General features: G+C 35.2%; 1 protein-coding gene and 1 long non-coding RNA gene across 4 annotated transcripts in view; both read right to left on the bottom strand.

Annotated features, from left to right (window-relative positions):
• LOC105151162 (uncharacterized) overlaps positions 1 to 25,436 on the bottom strand; it is a 303,301-nt gene that overhangs the window by 173,007 nt on the left and 104,858 nt on the right. The window lies entirely within an intron of this gene.
• LOC147907197 (uncharacterized) overlaps positions 3,962 to 25,436 on the bottom strand; it is a 58,858-nt gene continuing 37,383 nt past the window's right edge. The window contains exon 2 of the long non-coding RNA XR_015547595.1: positions 3,962 to 25,139. This is a non-coding gene — a long non-coding RNA (uncharacterized LOC147907197). The remainder of the gene's footprint in view (positions 25,140 to 25,436) is intronic.

Consider the following 25,436-nt stretch of genomic DNA (forward strand, 5'->3'; position numbering starts at 1 on the left):
TGCTGTAGCAAATTAGATGATTAAATATGGCATCGCATTTTTAATTGACTACAGCAATTTTTGGTTGCATCAGCCAATCGAAATCCTGACATTACGAATAGGCTAACACAACCAACAATTGGCTGCAGTAACTAAAAATTGACTGAATTGACTGATGCAACCAATTAAAAATGCTATGCAACCAATTAAAAATGCTATGCCATATTTTATCATCTAATTTGCTGCAGCAGCAAATCCCATCTTTTCTTTCAGTGTAATAATAATAATAATAATAACAACAACAGCAGCAGCAACAACAACAACAATAATAATAATAATAATAAACTCATAAAGCAACAATATTGAACGACGTTAAAAGGAGCATAACGATTTACCGTCAGATAAAACGTCAGTTGAATGATTAGGCTCATTCAAAGAACGATATTACTGTCGTACGACGATCGTGCAACTATGACGCTATAGGTATCCGTGCTCTTAACCCTAACCGGAGGGAAAGGTCTCGACCGGCGATGTTGGAAAACGATTTGTAAACGTCGCCACAGCGCAATAACCATATCACTTGCCCGTTACCTTCGTGAAATGTTAATCGCAGTCGTGGAAACTGGTCATCGACCACTCACGCGTACGAGCGCGCTTTCGTTCACGTAGGAACGATCCCTCTCCTACCTCAACAACACTATCATAGCTATCGATTAACATTTAATACAACTTTACATCTAAAATAGAAGGAAAACCGACTGAAATAAAGTACTTCGACAAGGTAGAACGGAACAAAGTTTTATATCTCGATTTAACACTCCCTTATCGGATAAATGATATTAATAGATTATTTGTTTTGAAAGTAAACGCGTAAATAAAAAAATGTTATAAATTGTATTATAGTGAAAGGCATATAAATAACTGAATTTGATGCATAATAAATGTCAGTAAACATAGATAATACAGAGTACTGTATCGTATCAATATTAGTAAGATTTTCGAAAGTGGATTTACCTATAAATTATTTCAATATACACAGCTCGGACTGATAACATTAATCACAGATAATATCGTGTCATTAATGAATTATTAATGCAGTTACATCAGTACAAATCAAAGCAAACGAGAAATTGATTCTCATTTCCGGAATTAACGCGTGCCCGTAAGAGGGGCGAGCAAAAGCGTGCGTGTCGATGTGTCGAAGTAAAGACATTGTGAACTGTAATTAAACGTAATGCAATTATTAAACTCGCGAGTCGCGTGAGAACCGACACGGGCGCAACCGCGTTATCGCGCGCGACTTAGCGGCTCATTAAACAAACGTCCGACATCGTATTTCTCATCCGGACGATAATTCTCCTATTCAGATTGCGTACGTCACGTATGAATGCCGACTTCCACTCGTCGCGAATCTATTTCGTTGGAGAACGAGTGAGAGGGGACACGCACGTGGCTTCTTAACGGCATATATCGCATATAATCTCACTTTAATTTCTCGCAGGCGATTTAATTTAATCAAGAGACATCGCGTGTGCAAAGAGTCGCGCGCGACCACTTTTCACGAATGTCACCGTCGCGCGCCTGTATCTGTACTCGTATTGGCGCTTATCGGCGATCACGTCGATTATCGTTGGAGCATGGGAAAACGTGATTTATTAAGCGGCCACTTCGTGGTCCGCGTGCTCACTGACCTGCCTGCCTCGTTATCCTTATCACCGAAAGAATATCGCTTACCCCGCGAGGTCCGAGAATAACTTCCTGCTCGCCGCGTCGCGTCACACCGTCACGTAGTCGCGATATCACAATTTGTCTGCGAAGACGGGCGTAAAAATGTATTTTTATACGTATTTTTTTCTTGTTCATTATATTTACAAGAACGTGCGTATCTCGCAAACAAGATCGTCGCAAGGAACTGCCTTGTGTCTTTTAAGTTTACCGGACAAAATTTGAAAAGAAAAATTCGAAACATTTCTGCTTCAAATTTTTTAAAACTCCATTGATATAAGCGTAGATTAAAGCAATGTAATAATGGGATTCTTGTCGATATCAAATTTGATAGATATTTTTGTACAATTTTTATTTGCTTTTATTTACTAATAAAAGTAAATCGCTTCCGTTTTTTCAGTAAAAAAAAACATAGGAAAAAATTGCAAACACTCGCATGCATCCGAGATCAATCACATCGGCTTTTATGCGACCGTGAATGCAAAATTTTTATTCGTGGTTCCCGAGACTTGCGCATATGAATTCTTTTCTCGTTCTGCGTACAGAACATGAGTAAATGTTGAAAAACGTGTCTGGCATAAGTACGGCCCAAAAGAGCACGGCGTTCGCATGCAAGTCACACATTTCGTGCAAGTGACGGTCTCATATTTCGTGAGATAGCATAATACTAAGTCAATTACATGCAATAAAAAGTTGCGAGTCGATTAAATGCGTCAAAAATTAACTAAACTGTAAAATTCAATTCATATTCAAGAATATATATGCAAGAATTAAACCGTTATTTAATGTCAATCTTAAATAATTTCGTCATTATTTATGTCATTGAAATAACTATTATATAATTGTTATTTTTCTTTAGTAACATAGAAGCTTACGAAATAAATCGAGACTAAAACCTAAGTTTTCATTTTCTGGTTAACTTGTGGTTTAGACTTGATCTCACTTAACTGAATGATAATCAAAAATTATTTTTTTAGCTATAATTAATCATTAAACGAATATGATAACTTTAAAAGTTATTCACATACAAAATTATTGGTTTAATGATTAACCATGGCAGAAGAAAAATGCAATTTTTACATTATCAAGTTAAATGAGATCAAATCTAAACCACATTAATCAATTATCAAAAAATGAAAAATCAGGTTTAAAACAGACTATAAATAATCCATATAGAAGACATATTTCTCTCGCGTTTCTAAAACGATAACCTTCGGAAAGTACAAGGTTTAATGTAATTGCATCACAGAGTCACCCGGCCACGGTCAGGTCGATCTCGTCCATATAGGAAAAATGAATACGATACGCTCGTGTTGAATTGAAACGCATAAACCGGCGGTCACGCTAACTTGTTCGCGTCCTTTCTCTGTTTCGACGGCGCGACGCGATAGTGCGTGTAGACGCGTCGCTAATCGCGATCATCGTTCTCATCATCGTCATCGTCGTCGTCGTCGTCGCCGTCGTCGTCGTCCTCGTCCTCGTCTTCGTCGTCGTCGTCGTCGTCGTATACCACGAATTCAAGGCGAACTGGTATCGCGATATCTCACAGCGGCCGCCATTAAGCGCGGATTGCGCTCTCGCGGTGGTCTATCTATGGCTGGGTTATTACCGACGACCTGCCACCCAGGATCTCGAGGTGGGTGTGCCGGATATTCCGTGTCGCGCCGCCGTGCCGCTCCGTTATGCTAAGCAGACAGAGGATCTCTCGTCTCCTTCTGCGATTCCACGAGAACCACCCGCTCCGGAACAAGAGAAAAGTTCTCTCATACTCTCGTATGTTTCTAGCTGGTTCTCTCGATTCTCTCGAGGGTGGTTCGATACTCGAGATAACAAAGACACGACGTTTATCGCTCTACCATCATGCGCCACCCAAGACGGGTCCACGCCCGATATTTCGCATGTCTGACGATTTCTCGTGCTTAGGGAAATCCCCAAGGAAACAGTCTTATTTTTAACGCTTTCAATCAAAGGCAAAATAGAAATATTGGAGCTAAAACGTTTGTCATTATTATTAATTTATGTAACATTATTATATTATATACTGTTATCTTTTGTTGATTTAATTAGTACTTTTTATTATTTTAGGAAATGTTCGAGTCGTGGTTTTTCTACAAAATAGTTATTTTGTAAAAAAATATATGTTAATATCTTTGTTAACATATATATATATATATATATATATATATAAACATTTATCTCATAAAAAAGCTTTGTTAAAAAACATTGATCACAATAATAGGGTGAGTTTAAATTACAATTTTTCTTTTGCTAAAATTCATTTTATTCTGTTATTAATTATTAATTCTTCCTATTTTTTTACTGAAAAAAAATAATGTAGTACCTATCATATATTTATTTATTTTATTATAACAGACTTATTATACCTTCAAAACTCGATCTCTAAAAAAATGTGTTAACAAAGTACAATACTTCTTCTAGACAGTCCCATTTAAAGTGTCATTGTGTAATACAAACGTAATGCAAACTGATAGTGGCATGATCGCGATAATCATAACGGCATAATGCATAAATGTATGTCGGTACTCTCAATTTAGCGACACGAGAGATTGGTCGAGTCCTCATAGAGCAACGTTCTAATGGCATTATCTGAAGCCACCGACCGATGACGTTTAACCCTCGCGTGCGTGATTCGCCGCGGTCGACAGCGTGTCCGACGAATTCCGTAGTTGCACGCACGTGAATAATGCGCGTACGCCTACGCGCCGTGCACCGCCGCGACGACACGCGAGAGGAACGCGTGCGTAATGGACTGGCACGCGTGAAAGGAAGAGAACGATCGTCGCAGGACGGGGCGAAGTCGGATAGACTTGTCTTTGCACGTGGGCGTACGCCAATAAGATCGTTTTGCCTCTTTCATAATCGAGCACCATGGGCACAATCGTGCACGTCACCCGCGTCACGGCATTCTCGTCTAATTAACGCGCGTTCCCGATCGCATCTTAATCGCCGCAACGTTCTGTCCGCCGGCGACGAGGTTGCAAGTAATGACAAGAGCGCTTTTATTGCGAGCTATATAGATAGCTACGAATTTATCAGACGCGATTTGGAGAGAAAGACACTACTATATTTTCTACATTCTACGTCCTATTCATTCAACATAGATACGCTCCATTCATGCATTACAGTATCGTATCTTTATTCACAGTCTTAAACTTCGTTATCAGAAATTGAACTAAGAAACTAGGAAACTCTATAAATTATAGTCGTCGTTAAATTATCTGTGTCACATTCTGTGCTAGTGCATATTTTGCAGTAAAGAAATTTCCGTTTAAAGTTAAAGCAAACTGAAGCTTCAAATCTGAAAGACACAGGAATTGATGAGATTAAATATCAGAACCGTTTTTACATACAAATTAATTTTATACGTTTCATCCTCCTATTAAAATATTGTCAAGTCAATTAGATTAATCGACACAGATAACTGTATCGTTCATGATCAATTGATTTCCGATTTCAATTTAATACAATTTAAAATAGAATATTTCTGTCACGATTTTGGCAGATGCGATCCTCTTTTTGTTAATCAAGTTTACATTCAACGCAAATGGTGCCAGAACCTGTTTAATATGCTGGTAGAGAAATATGCAGATGAGAATAAATCTATCCAATTGATATCAGTAGTATCATGTACAGCCACCTGAACGACACACCTGTACTTAATCCGATTACTGGCTTCGGATCGACGTATCTGGTCGGATTGTACGTGATCACGTTTCGTAGTCAACTCGACAAGGGAAAGAGAATGAGATTTTAGTGGATGATGGATGTGCTCTTAAACAGGTGTAACTCAAATTGTTTTTGATCATATTACCTGATAAAGCACGTAACACCGAAAACAATGTCGAAATAATTCCAAAAACTGATAATAAGTTTCGTAAAAAAAAATCCATCAAAGGATTAGATTAGTCACGGAATATACCTAAATATGCATTATAAGATAAAAAAATATAATAAAATATAAAAAATAAATATTTCAAAATTATATTAAGGAATTAATAGATAATATTGAATAAAAGTTCAAAATATATAAAAAAATAAACAAGATAAAAAAGCAAAAACTAACCAATTTGTTGATCATTACACACCTATTAAAATCTATAAAAATACTTTAAAAATTATATATTTTATTATATAAACATTTTATTATATCATCTCAGATGAGTAATGGATAACAGATTGGATCCCTCAGATGTATACGTGTAACTGATAGAGAGTTAAAGAGCATATGTTGAGAAATTAACCAAGATGACTTATAATATTTTTTCGCAAGAATAATTATCGATAGGATTGAAAATAAATTTCACACCGTCCACAATTAATCATTAATAACAGTTCCTCCCAGAAACCCGACGTTTTTCCACCCGCGGCAGTCGCGTATACACACGTAAGCGTCACAAAGGTCATCGCAGGGGGAATAAGCGCATTTGCAATGTCCAAGGGAATATACATGTTCAGCTACTATCGCGCTTTCTATCGTTAATCATGCTGGCAAATTAAACGGAAACGATTCATCTACGACGTTCCTACAAATGTCGGCGCAGCTTGGAAGACGAAACGCGAAGCCGCCCGCGTGTCAGCTCAGTGCGATGAGGGCTTTATCCGAGGACAACAAATCGAGATTACACGCTCCGTTCTATGATCCCGCGGTTTATTCAGCAAGATGAAATAGACGACCGAATTTTTAGTGACAACGAGAACACCCCATTTTAATCCGACTGAAAAACTAAAATGAAGAACTTCTCGTGGACCATTCGCATAAATAAGAATAACATCAAATTTTGATCGAAACTGCTTTTCGAAAACTGCTACTTGATGATTAATGGATCCATAAATGGTGAAGATCATACGATACTATAGCGTGAAAAATATCTGAGAGAGAAACGGGTCTTGGTTCTCAAATTCATTGAGCGTTTGCTTGGCATTTACTTGCGACCTTTGCGCGTTCATTCTCAAGTATTAATGGAATCTACCAACGCGTTATACCGTAGTGCGGGATATAGTTTCACTCGGTTTTATTTCGCGAGTTCTCCTGCCCGATTCGTCCTGGATGAGAGATCGCGATTTTCAATTCTTGCGACAGGCGCATTCCTATCCTGTAAATTCTACTATCGTATCTTCTCATGTCGCTCAATGTCGCGATTACTTCAAACGTGACGTGATTACAATCAATTATGAAGTAGTACATTGGAAAGGAAATACTGACACGTGATAAACGTGGATATCTATTTTGTATATCTAAAATTAACGTATGCTTCAAGGCAATGATAGTATATATTTAGAAATGATAGTTGTGTTGAATACTTTGTACACACACACACACACACACACACAACGAATCTTCTCCATTTTCTGCAATTAAACTCGTATAAAAAAAATATTTATTAAATAAATAATATGTGCATCAAAGTATTCAATCAAATAAACAAATTATGATTTTATGTTCACTTTTTACTATTTTTTTATTAAGTTATCATATCGCAAACGAAAGAGCAAAGAACTACATACGGTTGATGCAATAATCGCCACTAAAATCGTGAACGTGGACAAGAACCTTGAAGAGGACGAGATCGTGATTCCAGTTCCTCGTATACTTCTCGAAAGATGAAAAGGACAGAGAGAAAGGAGAGAGAAGAGGGACCTCAGAAGATCGACCTCGCGAATAAACCTCATCTTGAATTCTCGCACAGGTAACGAGACGAGAGTGAAGAAGACCGGTCTTCATCGCAGAATTACTCACGATATTATGCAATCGCTACAAAGGTAATCTTGTCACGACTATTTTTGCTTGGCAATCAAAGGGGTTATAGCCGCTGCCGCCAATGTCCTTTAACATCAACAGCGAAAATAGAACGATGCCATCGTAAAATGACGCTATAAATCTTTATCTATTACTTCTCGAGCTGTCTATCAGAGTCTTCAAGTCGGCGGTTTTTCTGCTGCGATTAATAGACACGAGTCCTTGAAATCTTTACATGCATTGCTTAATGCAATCTAAACAAGAAACGCAGTAAAGCGCGGAAGTCTAACAATGAGATTATTAAAATATGATTGACACCATTGTATTCACGATGAAGAAAACATATATAATCTTTTCAAGCTTTTTTTTCAATATTATAAGGTTTTCTGATCCTTGATTTTACTCATATCCTGTATAAATCATCTGTATATACTTTGAAATCATGAAGCTACATGGAAAAAACGGTTTTGCTGAAGTATCTAAAAATTTAACTAGATATACACATCTAAAAATGATTTTGTTAAACTATCAAAATAAATATGTAGAACGCTCAGGCTAATTGGTAGAATATCAAAATTTTTGCAATATTGCTTATTATGCTTGAATTTCCTATATAATTATTCTGATGAACAAAATTATTTTCAGATCTATAGCTAGCTAAATTTTTAAACACTTCAACAAAATTGTTCCATGTACGTATTTTTTAATTATTTCAAAAAAAATTTATATACTAATGTATCCAAACGCAAATATTGAGATCTTTCTATATTATTAAAAAAGAACATAGGAAATTTTTTCTAAATAAAAAAAGCAAAATTATTCACTTATAATCGAAGCACAGATTTCTTGCATAATTCTTTCGGATATTTTTTCTAAAAATATTACAATATATCAAAGTTTCGAAACAGATATCTATTCGAATCACAAGACAGAAATGCTCGAAGAATATATTCTCCAGGAATTCTCATACCGCTCTTCAAAGTGAAAGAAAAGATAAAACAAGGGAGAACAGGATACGAAGGGAGGACGCGTACAAGAAATAAGGAAGAGAACGAAAAAGGAGAAGGATACTAGATGCACTGACGTGTCCTCGAGGCATCGGGTCGCGTGGCCTTCGACGTGCACAGAATGATGAGCGCTCTACGATTCAAAGAGGAGGAACGGCGAAAAAGGAAAAAAAAAGAGACTTTCTACGGATACGATGGAAGCTGCTGTAGCCTCTTCGCCGTAGGACAACGCCGACATGGGGATCGAGGGATCGAGGGATCGAAGAAAATCACCAGTTCGTCGATCGCAATTAAACCTCCCTCTGCTCGAGGAAGACCTTCGTCAGTGCGCGCCACGATTTCGCCGAAAGGAACGCAAATGTAAAACTTCGCAACGTATGATGCCAACGAGTTTATTTGTGGAGGCAGATGAGATCTCGATCTTAAAGGTGAAGTGTAGGAATATACAGATAAATATATTATTGTACGCACTTACTCCAATTTCATAAAGTGCTTTGACACTTTATAAGTAAAACATTAAAATGTTATTGAATATCAATCGAGAAAACTATACGACGAGGCAATAATCAAATAAAATCAAATAAAGTTGCATATCAAATTATTTGCGTATCAAATTATTAATTATTAAATACCAAGTATGATTGTTTAAATTCTCTCCTTGTAAATATAATTTGATTACGATAGAAGTGCAAAAGTTGACAATTTTGTTAGTTTAAAATAATGATTTAATCCCTTAATCCCATCCTTCTAAAAACACACAGACTATGATACTTCAAGGTACTCGTAATTATTTCTCACAGGGATGTTCAATCCTGCGGAAACACAACAAGAAACGCTAACGCAACTCACCATACTTCCTATCGACTGAACATCAGGAAAGAGTCATGCAATATGTATGGTACGGTACCTTGTCTGGCACCGAGACGCCACGACGGTCGGAGTAATGAACCGTAGAAATGCAGGCCCGTTTTTGCTTCCTCTGCGATGAGTCGCGCGCCGAGGGAGATCCGCTCTTTTTGCCAACCGCTAGGACTACTGAGCTCGTTGCCGCTTGTTTACAAATTGATTGCATCGTGGCGTCCGGAGCCAGACATAATCGGTTGCATCGCGGACACCGATTTGTTGGAATCAACCGTTGTTTGTCGCGCCGAAAATGTCGACACATCAATTCTCGCTGCGACGTTAAAGAAATGTTTACATTCCTTGTAATTCCACTTGTCGGGATTGGTATCGTTTAAATCATCAGTGACATGATCGATCATGTCACGTGATACGAGTAATAGGATTACATAAAATTCGGCCTGACTTTTAAAGGAGAATTACAGAGGAAAGGAGACGGTTATGAAATAGGTGAGGGTGTTATGGAATACCTCATTATTTTGTATAGTTTATGATAATTCTTGAAGCAATTCTCAAAATTACTTCGTCACAGTCTGTTTTTAAACACAGTTTGTTATCACATAGTCACTTAGTATTCACTGGAAGTTAATGTTTATTGCGTTGTTGAAACTACTGCATTTCAGATAGCAAACCGTCTTACAGGTTTGTTTACGTAATCTTTTTACGTAATTTTTAGAAGTATGTTGAGAAGTATTCATTTTGTAACTTCAGTCTAGCTTAGAGAAATTTTAAATATGACTTTCAAATGATATAACTGACTAAATTTGATAACAAAATGTGTGCAAATATTCAATATATACAGTTGTACTATACTAGTTACTGATGTTCCAAATTCCCTCATCCTATTCCATAACTACAATCTCTTCAGTTGTAAATTATATTGTCATTACTCCAGATTTAAGAAACTCATACCAAAAATAGTTGTCACAAAATATCTATTGAATTATTTCAATAAAAATTTCCCAAAAATGATATTCCATAAACCAATATAAAATCCAAAAAACTCAGGACGAATGAGAGTCAGCGTTACTGAAACGTACTATTTTTTGGAATAAAGATTCTATTTTCTGGAATAAAGATTTAAGATTGCGTGTTAACTATCACGCTGACTCTCATTTGCCCCGAGTTTTTTGGATTTTTTATTGTTGAATTCAAGAGAGTCCGAAGATTACATTATTAACTATTCCATAAACCCTTTCCCTTGCTCCTCGGTACAAAACATGCACGAGGTGACAGTGCGACGTTGAGATAAAACTCGTATATCAACGAGCTCGAGGGATTATCCGTAAGGATTTGTGACCATCGTTCTTCGTAAATTTATGTTTCTCGCCGTTCGCCAATTGGACAATGCGCTATCCGAGAGATTGAAACCGTGAGCTGATGGTATGTCCTCTTGTAACTTACGGTGATTGCCATATGGAACGATCCCACTGTACTTTCACAAACGTTCCTGGATTACGGAATTTCACGTGGGCGGCGATACTTTTCTGTCTGTCCGTTGCTAGACCGCGAAATACGCGCGACCGAGTATTATACAAGCTCCTTCCTCGACACCTAACTGATCACGTACTTCAGCTAAAAACTTGTCCCTGCAGTCGACAACTTTCCCGACGCCCCTTTACATTCATAAAGCAGTTGCATGCAAATATATTTACATACGAAACCAGAGACATTTTAAGATATTAGGGTGTCCAAAGCTAATAAAATTCATTGTCAGACATTCTAGTGGAGTAGCAGGTACACGCATACAAGAAATACATTAATAATACGCAACTCATGCATACGTGCAAACTGCCAGCTAGAATGAAATCAAGAAGCCAGTAAGAAACTATTAAATCTAAGAGTCAAAGGTTCTATTATTTTTTTCAATAGCATTTCTTTGCAACTACGCTTTCTCCGGAAACGATAAATTGCGCATAATTAAGTCTACTAAAAGTATTAAAAGAAAACTTTCGAACTTTATTCATTGACAGACTTAATACGGCTTAATAAAATAAAATTTTAGAAAATTCATTTAAAAGAGTCTTATGGTGCAAATAGTAATATTAGCCTCCTTTCTGCAAACAGTAATATCAGCTTCTCCCTCATTTGTCTCTTTCTAATTCTCGTATAAAAGAATAATTAATCACAAATTGTGTTTAAGCCACTTAACCCAATATTGACATATAAAAGAATAAATAATCACAAATAATAATTTAAACCAATTAAGCCATTGACAAAATGTAATCCTACGTCGATTAATTCTCATATAAATCAGTATCAGTTTTCGCTGGACGATATTTCATTACTTTCGATCGGGATTTCTTTGATACATACAAACTCAGCTGTAGTGTGTTACGAGACTTACTTGGAGCTGGACACCTCGTGCGCGCCGGGAATTATTCCGCGCGACTCGTTCCGTTCGCTTCCCTCATTTTCTCGTCGATATTCATTCGCGGACCCCTGCGGCGGCCAAGCTACGTACTGCGAGACACAGACCGCTTTCTCCAAGATTCCCTTATCGCATCTTTATTGGCTGATCGACTGCCGCGCCAGGTGACATTAAACACGACGAGTCCGATCGCGCTTCATCTCTCTATAGTGGAACTCTATAGGTTCCGTGACAATCAATAACGAGCATCGCTCTTATTGTGCTATTAAAGGCCGAATTCAAAGATTAAATTATGGCCGTTTCTTACCGGCTACTCACTTTTGATAAAAATAAAAAATGTGTATATAATAGCAATTCTGGAAAATTCATATAATTTATTATTACAAGCTTAAGTTATTTTTCTCTATCCATCTCACTATTAATTAAATCATTCCGTCCTCATTTTGTATTTTTAATAAAATAATTATATTAATTATTATTTTTGTGCATTAAATTTTATTTGTGTACATTATTTCTATTTTTATTTTTATTTAGTTTAAAAAGTATATATTTTTCTTTACATAATGCTTTGAGAAGATTTTCTTTTATATAGACACATCGTAAATTCCATTCTATTTTATTCTATCGCGCTTGCTGATCTTATCGCGCACTAAAGCTTCATGACAAGCCGCTAACAGCGGGTGTACTCTAATGACTATCTCCCCTCTCAGGAACGTAAAATTATACTATCTCGATAATGACTGATCAGTAAGGAAGCAGTCAAGGATTGCTCGGAAAGATTTACGAAAATTATACGACTATCTACTCCAGTAAGGCAATGTGAGTCGTAACGTGAGAGATTGAGATTGCCTCCACGTCGGTTTCGTGCCGCGTGACGAAAATCGCGTAAAATTGATTCGATCGTGGTTGATTATACGATTAGATTCAAGATCAACGATCAATTTTCATGACGATTTATTCTTTCTTTGTTCCCACATAAGAAGAGGCTTTATTGCATTAATAAATATGCGATTATCAAATTGTTAATCTTCTTTTGAAAAATCCTCTACTAGAATTTAAAATTACAATAATAAATATTATATTTTCCCAGAGTTTAATATTCTTATAAAATACTTACTGGTAAAAATTATATTTTCTTAGAGTTTATAACAATCTCATAAAATACAAAAGATTACATTATAATATATGTTTACAAATAAGCAATGTTTTATTGTTATAGATATGTAATTTCCGTTCAAACTCAGACGTTAAAGAAACTTAATAATATTTAATTGAGTGGTAATTAACTAGAATATTAAATTTGATAAAAATTTTCTTTTCATTTTAAATTACACTGACCTGCAACATATAAATAACAAACAAGTGCATATCACAATCTCACAATTTTAAAATCCTAAATATGATAGATGTGAGAGTACATTTAGTTGTCCTACAATTTCAATTATAATTGACACTATTAATTACACCGTGTCATAAAACGCGGAATAAAAATGTGTGAAATATGAGCATAGTGAGTCTATTGTTCGTGCATCCTTTCAAAGCCAGTTTAAAGACTGGTAATCTTCTCCCGCCTATTTACTGGTCAATCAACCACAGGTGTTACAGTGATGTTAAGTACAACATTGAATTCCAACAAGCTTTCTCACAATCATATAAGTATTCACATGTATTCATATCAAGTACGATTTAGCGGCTCTCTTTGATCGTTAATTTGTACAAATATACTTATGTTATTATTATCCTATAGAATTCAGATTACAGCAAAAAAAATATATTGTATTACTGTAACAATTGAACAAAAACATTTATTTAATTACGCAAAATGTTTTCAAATATTTATGTAATAATGTAATAATAAATATAAATCACTTGTGACTTTTTATAAATTTTTAGAACTTAATATCTGACAAATAATATCTCTTATATGTATAGAATTTTTGTATAGGTAATAATTTCGTCAATTAGAACCTTTGAGTTTCATAAAAAAAATTATAATAGCAAAACTTGCAAAACTATATTTATCGCGATCGAGGCGTTATTATAATTTTTATGAAACTCAATTAGAGTTTCATAAAAATTATAATAGCAAAATCTGCAAAACTATATTTACCGCGATCGAGGCGTTACCAAAAAGAATTATCGAATCGCGATAAATCTCTCGCCTCCTACACATCCTGATTTCGATCGCGCGGTGCGCCTGCGGCTACCGGTCCTAGAGACGATTCCTCACCTTCTCGCGGAGCGAAGGAGGGTCAAAGGACGAAAGCACCTAGCCAGCGTGGGATCCTGGGTGAGATAAACACAGCCTCCGAGGGACTGAGTTGCGAGAGAGCAAGGAGAGGAGGCGAGGAGAGCGAACGCTCGCTCTTCGATAGGTCCTCGTGGCCGGTTTCTAATGCCAGTCTTCCGAGAAGCCGTGGAACTCTTCGCGATCGTTTGAATATATGAATGTCTTATGAGGAAAGGATACACATCGAACGTCCAAGAAAACGAGAGATCCCGAACGAGAATGGAAGTGAAAAACCGTCGCCGCCGCCACCGCTGTTATACGCGACCGTCTCGCTTTTACAATCGGCGCATCGTGTAAAGGTTGCAACACGCGGAGGATCGGGCACACCCAATGCAATCTCACTTCTTGTAAGAAAGTTCCTGCTTACTTCTTCCCGCAAAAAAGGTTCCCGCGGATGATGCTCCAAGTAATCGACGGATAGAAAAGTAGCGTCGATCTCTCCTTACCGATTCCGAATGCCTTCTTACCGCGTCGCAATCACACGCGGCTTCATGTCTCGCGCAAGATGCATTATATGGGCACACGCGTTCAGGTGTCCAAAAGAGATCATGGAAACTCTTTCATCTGCCCGCACGCGGATTGTTTCCATAGTACCCCCAAATTTGTGGTAAAAGTTCTTGAAGAATGACATTTTGAGTTATGCACTAATAGGAGGTATTTGTTCTATATAATTGTAGTTTTTTTTTTTTTTTCGAAATATTAGCACGAGATGGAATACAAAAGACACAAAGGAACATATATATTTAAATACTTGTAGAATGATTTTTAGGTACTTTTTTTACAGAACTATTCAACTGATAAAATGAAATATAATTTTCGATATGATAAAAGAGATCAAGTTTCGATACTACCAAACAGATCCAACATTGGTAAATAAAGTCCTCGCAATAAAGAATTCCTGATTTCAAGGTATAATACTTTATATTTGATGGGGGGCACTTATATTTTTTATAATTTACGTATAAGGTTCATATTTCAATATACCGATTTTTGGCGATAGGAGGTTAAAAGAATCTAATTAGAAATTGTACCTACGCGCTATGAGACAGAGAAAGAGAAAGAGAAAGACCAAATCGAGGCCAGAATTTCTAACAATCTACGAAAATATTCACGGCCAATCATATCCCATGTCTTGTCCTTGTATACCGTTTTCTAATAGAGATTCTCACGGACCTGATTCGAGAGTCTTTTCCCTCTTTTCCTCTTTCGTGTAAGCGAGATAGTGCTTTAAAATCGGTCAGAGAAACTGGTGCAGGGGAGTCATGGAATAGTGACATTGCTTAAACAACGACAATCGATGAGGAAGCGAATGGCAAAGGAAGAAAGACAAGGTGGATGATGCATCTGCGCTATCAGCGTGACGATCCCATAATAGTTCCACGGCCTCATGGCTCTCGCGTATATACATACATATAAATAGAGAGATGTAAAGAGCGTTTACACGGTGAGGAAAAAAGCAGAATCAACGGTGGGGATCGACAAAATCGGGAACTGTGCGATCGTGTGAATCCCGCGCGTCTGCGTCGTGCTGGTCATGGTTTAAAGCCTTTTTTGCGAGACAAAAGGACATTAGGCTATATTCATATTAGCGATGACAAGTCATTTTTAAATATCAAAATCTTTTTATTTACTATGTAATATTATCTAAATGCTCGTATAATGAATTCTCACAACTTCTCAATTTACTGTAACAATTGAACAAAAATGTTTATTTAATTACGCAAAATGTTTTCAAATATTTATGTAATAATGTAATAATTTGTTCACCGCGTTACTATTTATTTTCCGACTGCGTAGGAATATTTAATGAATAAGTTTATCAAATCATTATCCAGCAAGCTGATATTATTTGTCGTCAATAAAAACTTCACTTTTGACATAAATTTACGACAAATAATGTTAGCTTGCCTGATTAGTAATATTAAAAAATAAAAAACTCTGGAGTGTTATGTCTTATAAATATCAAAAAGATTGCGCCAAAAGATCTTTAGCATTGGTGAAATGAAGACCATTCTTAGCTGTTTGAAAGAATTTATCTATTCGTGCAGTCATTGTTAATGCATTCTTGAAGTACCTTAAAGCTTCTATCAAAGTTAAAAGTAACTATTTTAAACGTTAATTATTATTTGTAGTATTTAATATCTCTATCTCTAATAATTACACAATATTTTAAAATTATTGATATTCGCAAAGCATCGAGACCACATATCAGATATCAAGTGCCAATATCTTAATGTTATCGAAAAAGTAGCATAAAGTATCCTTCGAAGCAGGACCTCTTATTGGTACGATCACGTAGGAAGGTAAAGGAGGAGATGTACGCAGGTGGATTTTCAATCCCACGGTAACTCGAGGAGGGAGATCAATTCCTTCGGAGAAATCGCATACGGAGACATGACAACATTATCGTCGCAATTTTCAAAATCGATATCTCCTACGCGCGCATATATGACGACGTGACCAATCTCAACCGAGATTCATTATCGACCACCGCGAGACGACACATCGGCTGGCGTGTTCAATGTCCACCGTTATTCTTTGAATCGTGACTGAGCTCAACATGCGCAAAAGCGAAAAGCCACGGCGTGAATATGTATTTAAAACCGAACCGGACTCGGTCGGGATCACGTATCAAACTAGTTCGAGAGTGCTTCACGACTCCGACTACCCAGACACATCCACACCCAAGCCAATCATCACAATAAATATCTCAGTATTCTCTGCACTTACAGCTGGAGCAAAATAAAAAATTTGAATTAATTGTTCCTTTTAACGTACCAATGCAATTAATTAGACAAAAATGCATAAATCATTCTGATTCTATGCACGGAAAAAATAATTAATTGGGTGATACAGCAAATCTATAATTTACTACGCGAATTCAATATTGATAACTAAGAAGATATTTGGTGGTTTAACAAATCGCTAATGTTATTCAGCTGTCTACTTTGCTATTTTAACATAGAAAATTGAGTACAGATTTGCTAAATCAGTTAAGCTATGTTTTTCTCCGTATATTATAAAAATAGCTATATTATAAAAAAAAACTACTAATTTGTTGATTAACGTCCATCTATGTGAGAGAGAGAGAGAGAGAAAACGAATATCTTTTTAATTAAATATTCATATAGTCACTTCAGTATCGAGAAAAATATTAATTTAATGACGTAAAAATACATAACATCAATGCAATTTTTTCTCAATTTACAAGAAACCAACACTATTAAATTAATCTATATCTACATAATGATGAAATATAAATCCTTGACACAAAGTCACCTTGCACAGACACTCCGGAAATCATTTGTATCGTCATAATGATTATACTGTTAATTCAGTAGTATCGATATACAAATACGATAAATTTAAAGAAAATGTAATATTCACGAAACTATAAGAACAGTTTAATAGGAACTTATACTTATCCGACAGATGTATCCGTGGGAAACGTTTCGAGATGTTAGTATCGAATTGGTGGCGCGAGCAAAACCGGTTCAAGAACTAGTAAGTTAAATATAATAAATCTATACTTTTTACATAAATAAGCTTTTCATCACGTAATAAGAAATAAGAGATTAGATAGTAATATATTAAAGTTATCCGATTCCACACAATCCGATTTTTAACACAAATTTTGCTTAAGTGTTTTTGTACGTATTGTAAGAAGTTAATGTTCTATCTTTATTGTCATGAAAAAAATAAAATTTATGGTTTAATTTTGCATATTTAAATTACTTATGTATTTATCACAAACGACAACTTCGACGACTCATGATATTTTTTATAACAAATAGGTAAATTTTCAAAATATTCATATATTATTGTACTGTTTTAACACAATCACTATATAATAATTCCATTGTAATAATTCCAATATTTATATTTATCTCACTGAAAGAAAAGATTGATTGCTGCAACAATATAGATAGTAAAATTTGGTATTGCATTTTTATATGCAGCAATCAGTTTTTGGTTGTAGCAGCAAATTTTTAATTGCGTTAGCCTATCCGCAATGTCAATATATATTCGACTAACACAATTAAAAATTTGCTGTTACAATCAAAAACTGATTGCTGTAGCCATATAAAAATGTCAAATTTTACTATCTATATTGTTATAGCAACTAATCTTCTTTTTTTCAGTGCTTTTATTCAAATAAATAGCTGAAAATAGACTAAACTATTCTTCAAATTACTCGGAGTGGATCAAGGCTTATGACATTGTGAAATTATGAGAAACTCTTATAGGCACTCGCGTAAGAGCCATTGGTACCACTTAACTCTTTCAAGACTCTAGAGAAAACATGTTCGAGACAACGCGTAATGCATTCGTAGAGTAATATGTTCTGAATGATAATACTTTCCACATATTTTTAACTTCCACTAAGTTGTCACGTATCGCCATACAAAAGTAAAGATTTAGAAATTCGTGAGCTACATTTCGAAAGTTACAAAGTTAATCCATTAGAAATGTAGGCATTTCTATTCTCAAACAATGATAGTCAGAAAAAATCATCCTGCAAATATCTCTACCTCTTATGAATTACGATACTTTACTTCCAATTATATGCTTTTAGTTAGTCTTTAGGTTATCGGGTCACCGCCATAAGCCAAGATTTTTTTATAAATTTGAAGTAATATAAGAAATTATTTCAAGAAATAAGGTATTCGAGCATTCCTCGTATGACTATCGCTCGGTCAGACGTGATGTCCACGTGGGCCATTCTCAACAGTCCAAGATCGGGAACCGACTTGGTCGGATACCGATTCCCATTTCCGCATCGGCGTTTTCATCGCGGCGACGTGGCACGCCACGTATACGTGTGTATACACGTCGCAGGTCTCTCCGGACCTGCACGCAAGAACTGGTCCGCGTTTTACAACGGTATGTGATTTACGTGATTCGTTGAAACGATAACGGCTACTTGCACGGCAAGCATCGAGAACGTATCGCTATGATGCCGTGGAGACACAGCGTCCCGCTCGAAAAAGAATTTTCCGGAAAAATTTAGAAGAAACTACAATAATTTTGATGAAAAAAGATACCATTATCTCGTAGCTGCCACGAAAGAGGAGTACGATTTCGAAATGTAATAAGAACTCGACTGTATACGGAGAGAATTATCTTTTAAAATTTACCCTGAAAATATAGTAGTTGTGGTACAATACAATATTTTAAAGATTTTTATTATGCACTTCAGTAAAATCAATCAAATTTATTTTATACTTTATTGTAGTTTTATTAATGAATGAAAGAGATTTACATTAAAATTCTTCGAAATAAAATGTTATCTCACGACTATCATATTTTTAGGGTAAACTCTAAGAAAAAAATTCTCTCCATATAGAACAAAACAAGCATTATGAAATTATTTTTTAGACTTTTCATATATACACTAAAGAAAATATTCTAATTAAATCAACAAAAAGAATTAATAAGAACATGACATTTTGATGAAATCAAATAGAATTTCAAATAAAAATTGTTACAACCAGAATTTTATTTAAATTCACTAAAATACCATTTTTAATAAGTCTTTTAGTCGGTTTAATCAGAACATATCCATTTCAATGTAGATTAATTACTTTAATCTCAACTTATTTTTAAAATTAAGTTAAACAAAATTAAAGTTAATTTATATTGGTAGAAACATCCATTGGTATGGACATCAGCTTGATGTATAAAAATAATTGTTTGCTTTGTGATGAATGATCAGATATTTGTAAAACAATTTTCATAAATCAACTTAATAGTATAGCGAATCCATTTGATATTAATGATACCTCGTTTCAGACTACAATAGAATATATAGAATCAGTTTCAAATTTATATAGCTCTATTCGAAATGGCCACGAAGATTTACGAGAGATACGCTACCGATCAAGAAAGAAATAACCACGAAGATATTGAACTGTGAGTTTAAAAAACGGCTCCATTCACCACGCTCCACGGTATATCACTAACGTCTTCAATCAGAGAACGATCGAAGCGCGACGATGTGCGTATTCCTCGAGCTCGCGTGCACGTTCGGAGAGCGCGTTTCGCATCGATCATCGCGATCATAAGCGACGATCGGCTGTATCTTTAAGACCGCGAACTATCACTTTCCAGTTCGTCGCGCGTGACGAAGCAGCAGCAACAACAGCAGCAGGAGAAGTAGCATCAGTAACAGCAGCAACGGCATACAGCGTATAACATCCGAACGAAGACACATAGTGTGCCCTCGGCGGCGGCGACGGCGGCTGCTGTTGCTGTTGCTGTTCGCCATGGAATATGCAAAACGCCGTTCGTTACGCGTTCGCATAAAAATCCGTCTAATGCCGCATGCACTCGCTCGACTATGCACTCGGCTCGCACGACGTGCCTACTGCCCATTGTGGATAATTACGCGTTGCAACAAACAAAGGCACGACATCGTCGACCCTGCGATCCCTTCGAAGGTTGACTCGAAAGGGTCCTTGTTGCTTATACTGATGTGATTATACAAATGGTTTTTCCAACAAATGAAAAAACTGAGAATTTAGGAATTATAACGAACAATAAGATTCTCGATTTTGCTTGCTACTGAATAACTAGAGAAGGTTAACATTAGAAAATCACAAAATATATATCAAGCCACACTTTATGTGATCGTCTATGGTATATTACACATCCTATCTCTTACTACTTTCCCTAATACATGAATTTAAGAGATATTACAATTTCACGGTGTTGCTCAGCGACAGATAAATATTAAGTGAAAGATCATACCTTATAGTTGTATGATACCCCTTATTGTAGAATCAGAGTATAATAAGCTCAACAGATAATTAATAGCTTAGTTATAATGCAGTGCTAGTTTATCGCCGAGCAGCGTTGCATTTCATGACATTAAATATGAGTTACTTTCAATAGATGATGTTGTAAAGCATTTACGCCAGGTTTACCTCTCTCTAGTCCTTATTGGCCATAGAAACGATAGAAGCGATCATTGCTGTCTTTATTTTGTCAAGAAAATATAAATAACATTTTTTGAAACTAGAATGCTTAAATAAATAAAATCAAGATTAGATACCGTCATTTTCAATTTAATTTATAACAAATAAAAACGCTGAATATCTTTAAAAAAATCTAATTAAAATAAGAAACCAAAAAAAGATATTATTATCTATTAAGCCTAACGAGATCTCTCGACATGAAAAATAATTGCCATTCTTTCTTATTCTTTAGAGCAGTTAAGAGAAAGTGCGATAATTCAGCAATATTCATATGTATTGCTTTTCTTCATATTCAAAAGTTAATGCCTTCGCGAATCATTTTATTTCATCATCATAGCGAAATGTCTGTTACCCGCTGTAACTCTATATTATAATATACCATTCATTGTAATGATGACAACTGCTAACGGATAAAAATCTGTTGGTTAAAACCAAGTAGTAAAGAGTGTGAATTTACGATGTGTAAATTCCACGCGTAATTAGGCCCGTAATAATCTTCGCAAAATTGCGAGTACCTATTTGTTGCAGAAAAGTATTAAAATCCACGCAATCCTATCTGGAAAGTTATCGGCCGACCGACATTGCCATGAAAACTAATGCATTGCTCATTCCCCTTTACGTAAGCGTGTTAAATGTCAAGAACTTCTCGGCGCAAGGCGAAAGATATATTCGGCTAATAAACTTACCACCTGTTAAACCTATTATCAAGGTAATAAACTTAGACTAAACGAGTGTTATATATCACTTTACGTATCAGTCTTTCTCATAATAATCTATTGGCAGAAAAATATGAATTACACATTAACAGGTTGAAATTCTTCGATAATTTAACGGCAATATTTATTGCAGTTACAGAATTAATGATTGTATATATATATATGGTCTACACGAAACTTTATTTTACTTGACAGAAGAAAATTCATTCGACAGTAATAAGGTAATATAACCATAAAATAAGAAAATATAATAATTCTGTAGTTCATCATGCATCGTTTAACTGTACGAGCTCGTTTAATTGTGGGAGCTAATTATTAGGCCAACTTAATTATAAATCTCTTTGTCAAGAATACCAAACAATTCAATTTTCTGTATATTACAGCTGCAAATTTAGATTAGTTTTACTAAATTAGTATTTATTCTTATAATTATTATATTAGGTGTTGGAATTAATTCGTAGCGTTTTTTAATGAAAGAATGTTATTTATTTCACATGAGCATTAAAAAATACATTAATGAAAGTACTTCCCATCACTTGTAAAACGCTACGAATTAATTCCAACACCTAATAGTATTTATTCTTTTTTACGTTATATTGATTCCTTGAAATTAATTAGCGCCCTTCATTAATATAATTTAAATAGGATTTATAGACCCACTAACTATAACTGTGTTATAGATTTTGACGTCAGCTCCAAGAGGTTAAAACTGAAATTTATATCAGGACGTGCCATACATCGTATCTCTCAGTCAAAATATTATTGCGGAAAACTAGTGAATTCAGAGTTACCACAGAAAATAAATTTAAAAATTTCTTGATTTTTCCAGATTTTCCAGATGAAAATGGAAAATTTCCAATATAAAGTATGTAAATATTAACACATTTAAAGAATTGTAAGAAAAGCTAACGTATTATTAAAAATAACGCAAAAAAGGTTAGTAGCATACAAAAATTTTTGAATTGCAAATTCAAACCAACAAAAAATAAATTAGTATTAGAAAAAAGAATGCAGTTTATGAAAAATGGCGATCAAAATAATAATAAAATATAAATTTTAATTATTTTATTAAAATTATTTAAAGTGTATGTTTCGCACGTATTTCACTATCAATGTCAGATATAATATTAAAAAATTATAACAATTATCTGGAATAGGAACAGTTTAAAAAAATTGTGAGCAAATTTCAAAATTCCAGACTTTTTTACATTCTTCCCTGACTTTTCCCAATTTTCCAGATCTGTGGCAACTCTGGAATTATAGATTTAAACAAAACCGCTTCGAGTACAAAGAAAGGGAGTCCTAGAAAATTCAGTCACGCCGCGTCCCGTTTCCCTCTTTTCCTCGATCAACATTCGCGACAATCTCCAGGTTCGACAAAGAGCTACGTCCGTTCCTCGCTTCCGTTCGTGAATTGCTTATACATCCACGCGATCCGTATCCGTATGAATTCAATTATGCGAACGGGGCGATACATATTCATGGAGGAATTCATTTGCTGGGAACCACGAGGAGGGTAACGTCTCATCACACCGCGTCGCGCCACGTCACGCCGCACCGGTCCACTCCTTTTCTTCCTCACTTTGTCTTCCTGTTTGTCTTCGGGGACTTGCATTACGCTCTATTCATTGTCGTCTCAACGCCAGATCAGCATACACCGCGTATTCTTATCAGTATGTGACATGTATTTAGCAATCGATCTTAAGGAGGCCGGACGACGGATCGCCCTGCCGACCGTGGAATAAAACATGAGGAAAAAGTTTTTCTTTCGTATAATGCACCATATGCGGTAACTGTGTTTGAAATTGTTTTCGTGACGTGACCGTGTATCTTCAAGACTGGATCTGATATTCGTCGACGTAAAACGCGCTTTATTTCGGACAATAAAGTGATGATAAAATTCAAATAAGTTTAAAAACTTGTAAACGACTCCTTATATTAATAATAATAGTAAAAGCATATAAAACAAGAAGGCTACAGGTCAACGCTGGTTATAAATATGCGTAATTTCTAAAAAAATATACAATGTGAAACAACCAATTTTATATTGTTTACTCACTCCTTGAGCTTACTTGTTTTATATGTTTTATTATTATTAATAAAATGATGGCTTTCCATACAACGTAAAAAAAAAATATCTTTGTTATTAAAAAAAAACAGAAGTATAACACTTTAGTAATAGTTTAATGTCTATTTAATGTCTACCTACATATTCTTCAATGCTTTCGTTAATGTCAAACTTAAATCAATATACACTGAAATACGAGAAAAGATGCAAGATGTACGTCTCGGCTGCTATCCTCGGCGGTTAAGTTTAACGCGTGGGAAGAGAGGCGCGTGAGACTGAAGGTGTTTAACCGGGATCCCATCGTCGCGGCAATTGTTCAATTTAACGGTCGTAATGGCCGTTCACACGGATTACCAAACGTTGTCTTAAGGGCTGTTAAAGCCGCTACTTAAGTGCCACGGAACGAATCAAGGTCCAAGTGGTTCTGACAGCGGTTACTACCTCTTAAAAAAAATAAGAAAAACGACGAAAAAGATGATACCGTTTCGGAGTCTTTCAATACCTTTATACCTGACCCAGTTGTATGTGCAAAATGTGCAATGCTCCAAAAATCGTCGCAATCTTCAAAGTGTGAGCGCGCGCGCCGGGACGCTTAACGATATTCCAAAATTTATGATACGTCCGACGTATTCGAGGAAAAGTCGTTATCGATGCGATACAATCGTCGTGGCCGTTTCGTAATAGTTTTTTTAGTGCCGTAAAATATGCGCATTGCCGCATAAAATGCATATCGCTTCGGGCGACAAAATGGGTATAGTTGTGTGGAGCAATGTACATATCTACATCATTTTACGTGTGCAATGAAAGAAATAGCAATGAAAGCCTTTCCTTGCCGAATAGAATATAAAAAAGTATTAAAATGTGTCTTTTGGTTATATTCTACACTGAAAGAATGGACTAAATTTTAATAAATGTTTGTTTGAACAGCTGAATATTTATAATGTAAATATAAATATATGAATATTTATAATGTAAATATAAATATATTTATTTGATACAAGGACCATTAATTTTAACTATCATTTTTTTATTTAGTAAATATTTGTTTACCGTAAGTAAATGTTAAATTAGCACTAATTAATTCACACACAGAAACAAATATTTATTAAAATTTAACTTTTCTCAAAGTATAAATTTTACTACTTGTATATCTATGATATTTACTAGAAAAAATTGAATTAAAAAAAAATGTTATTTGAATATAATTTCAGTTTTAAAAATTTTGTTTAGATCGACATTCTTTACCGATTTAATCCATATATTAAAATTTTTTGCATGTAATATCATTAATAATACTATTGTATTACTCACTTTACGGCTGATATAAGAAAGCTGTCGGAATACATACCTGAAACAAAAGAAACGTTTCATTAGCAATATTATTTCTTGAAGCCATAATTAATCTACAAGGTAAATGTTCATAAGCCGCAAATAAATGTTCTTACGGATTGTATGTTGAAACGAAGAAATTGAGATTAGATATATGTCAACATCGTGAATATACTTCAATCGTTATGATGACTAAAGTATTTATGAGATAAAAAAAACCACTTAAAGGTGCAACAGTGCGTCATGTTTAAAGTACGTAAATAACCCGATGAGTAAATGCATATCCTTGGCAAAATGCCATCTACAGAATAACTTA

The sequence above is a fragment of the Acromyrmex echinatior genome, chromosome 15 (assembly GCF_024713525.1).
Source record: "Acromyrmex echinatior isolate Ae372 chromosome 15, ASM2471352v2, whole genome shotgun sequence".
Classification (NCBI taxonomy): Eukaryota; Metazoa; Arthropoda; class Insecta; order Hymenoptera; family Formicidae; genus Acromyrmex; species Acromyrmex echinatior.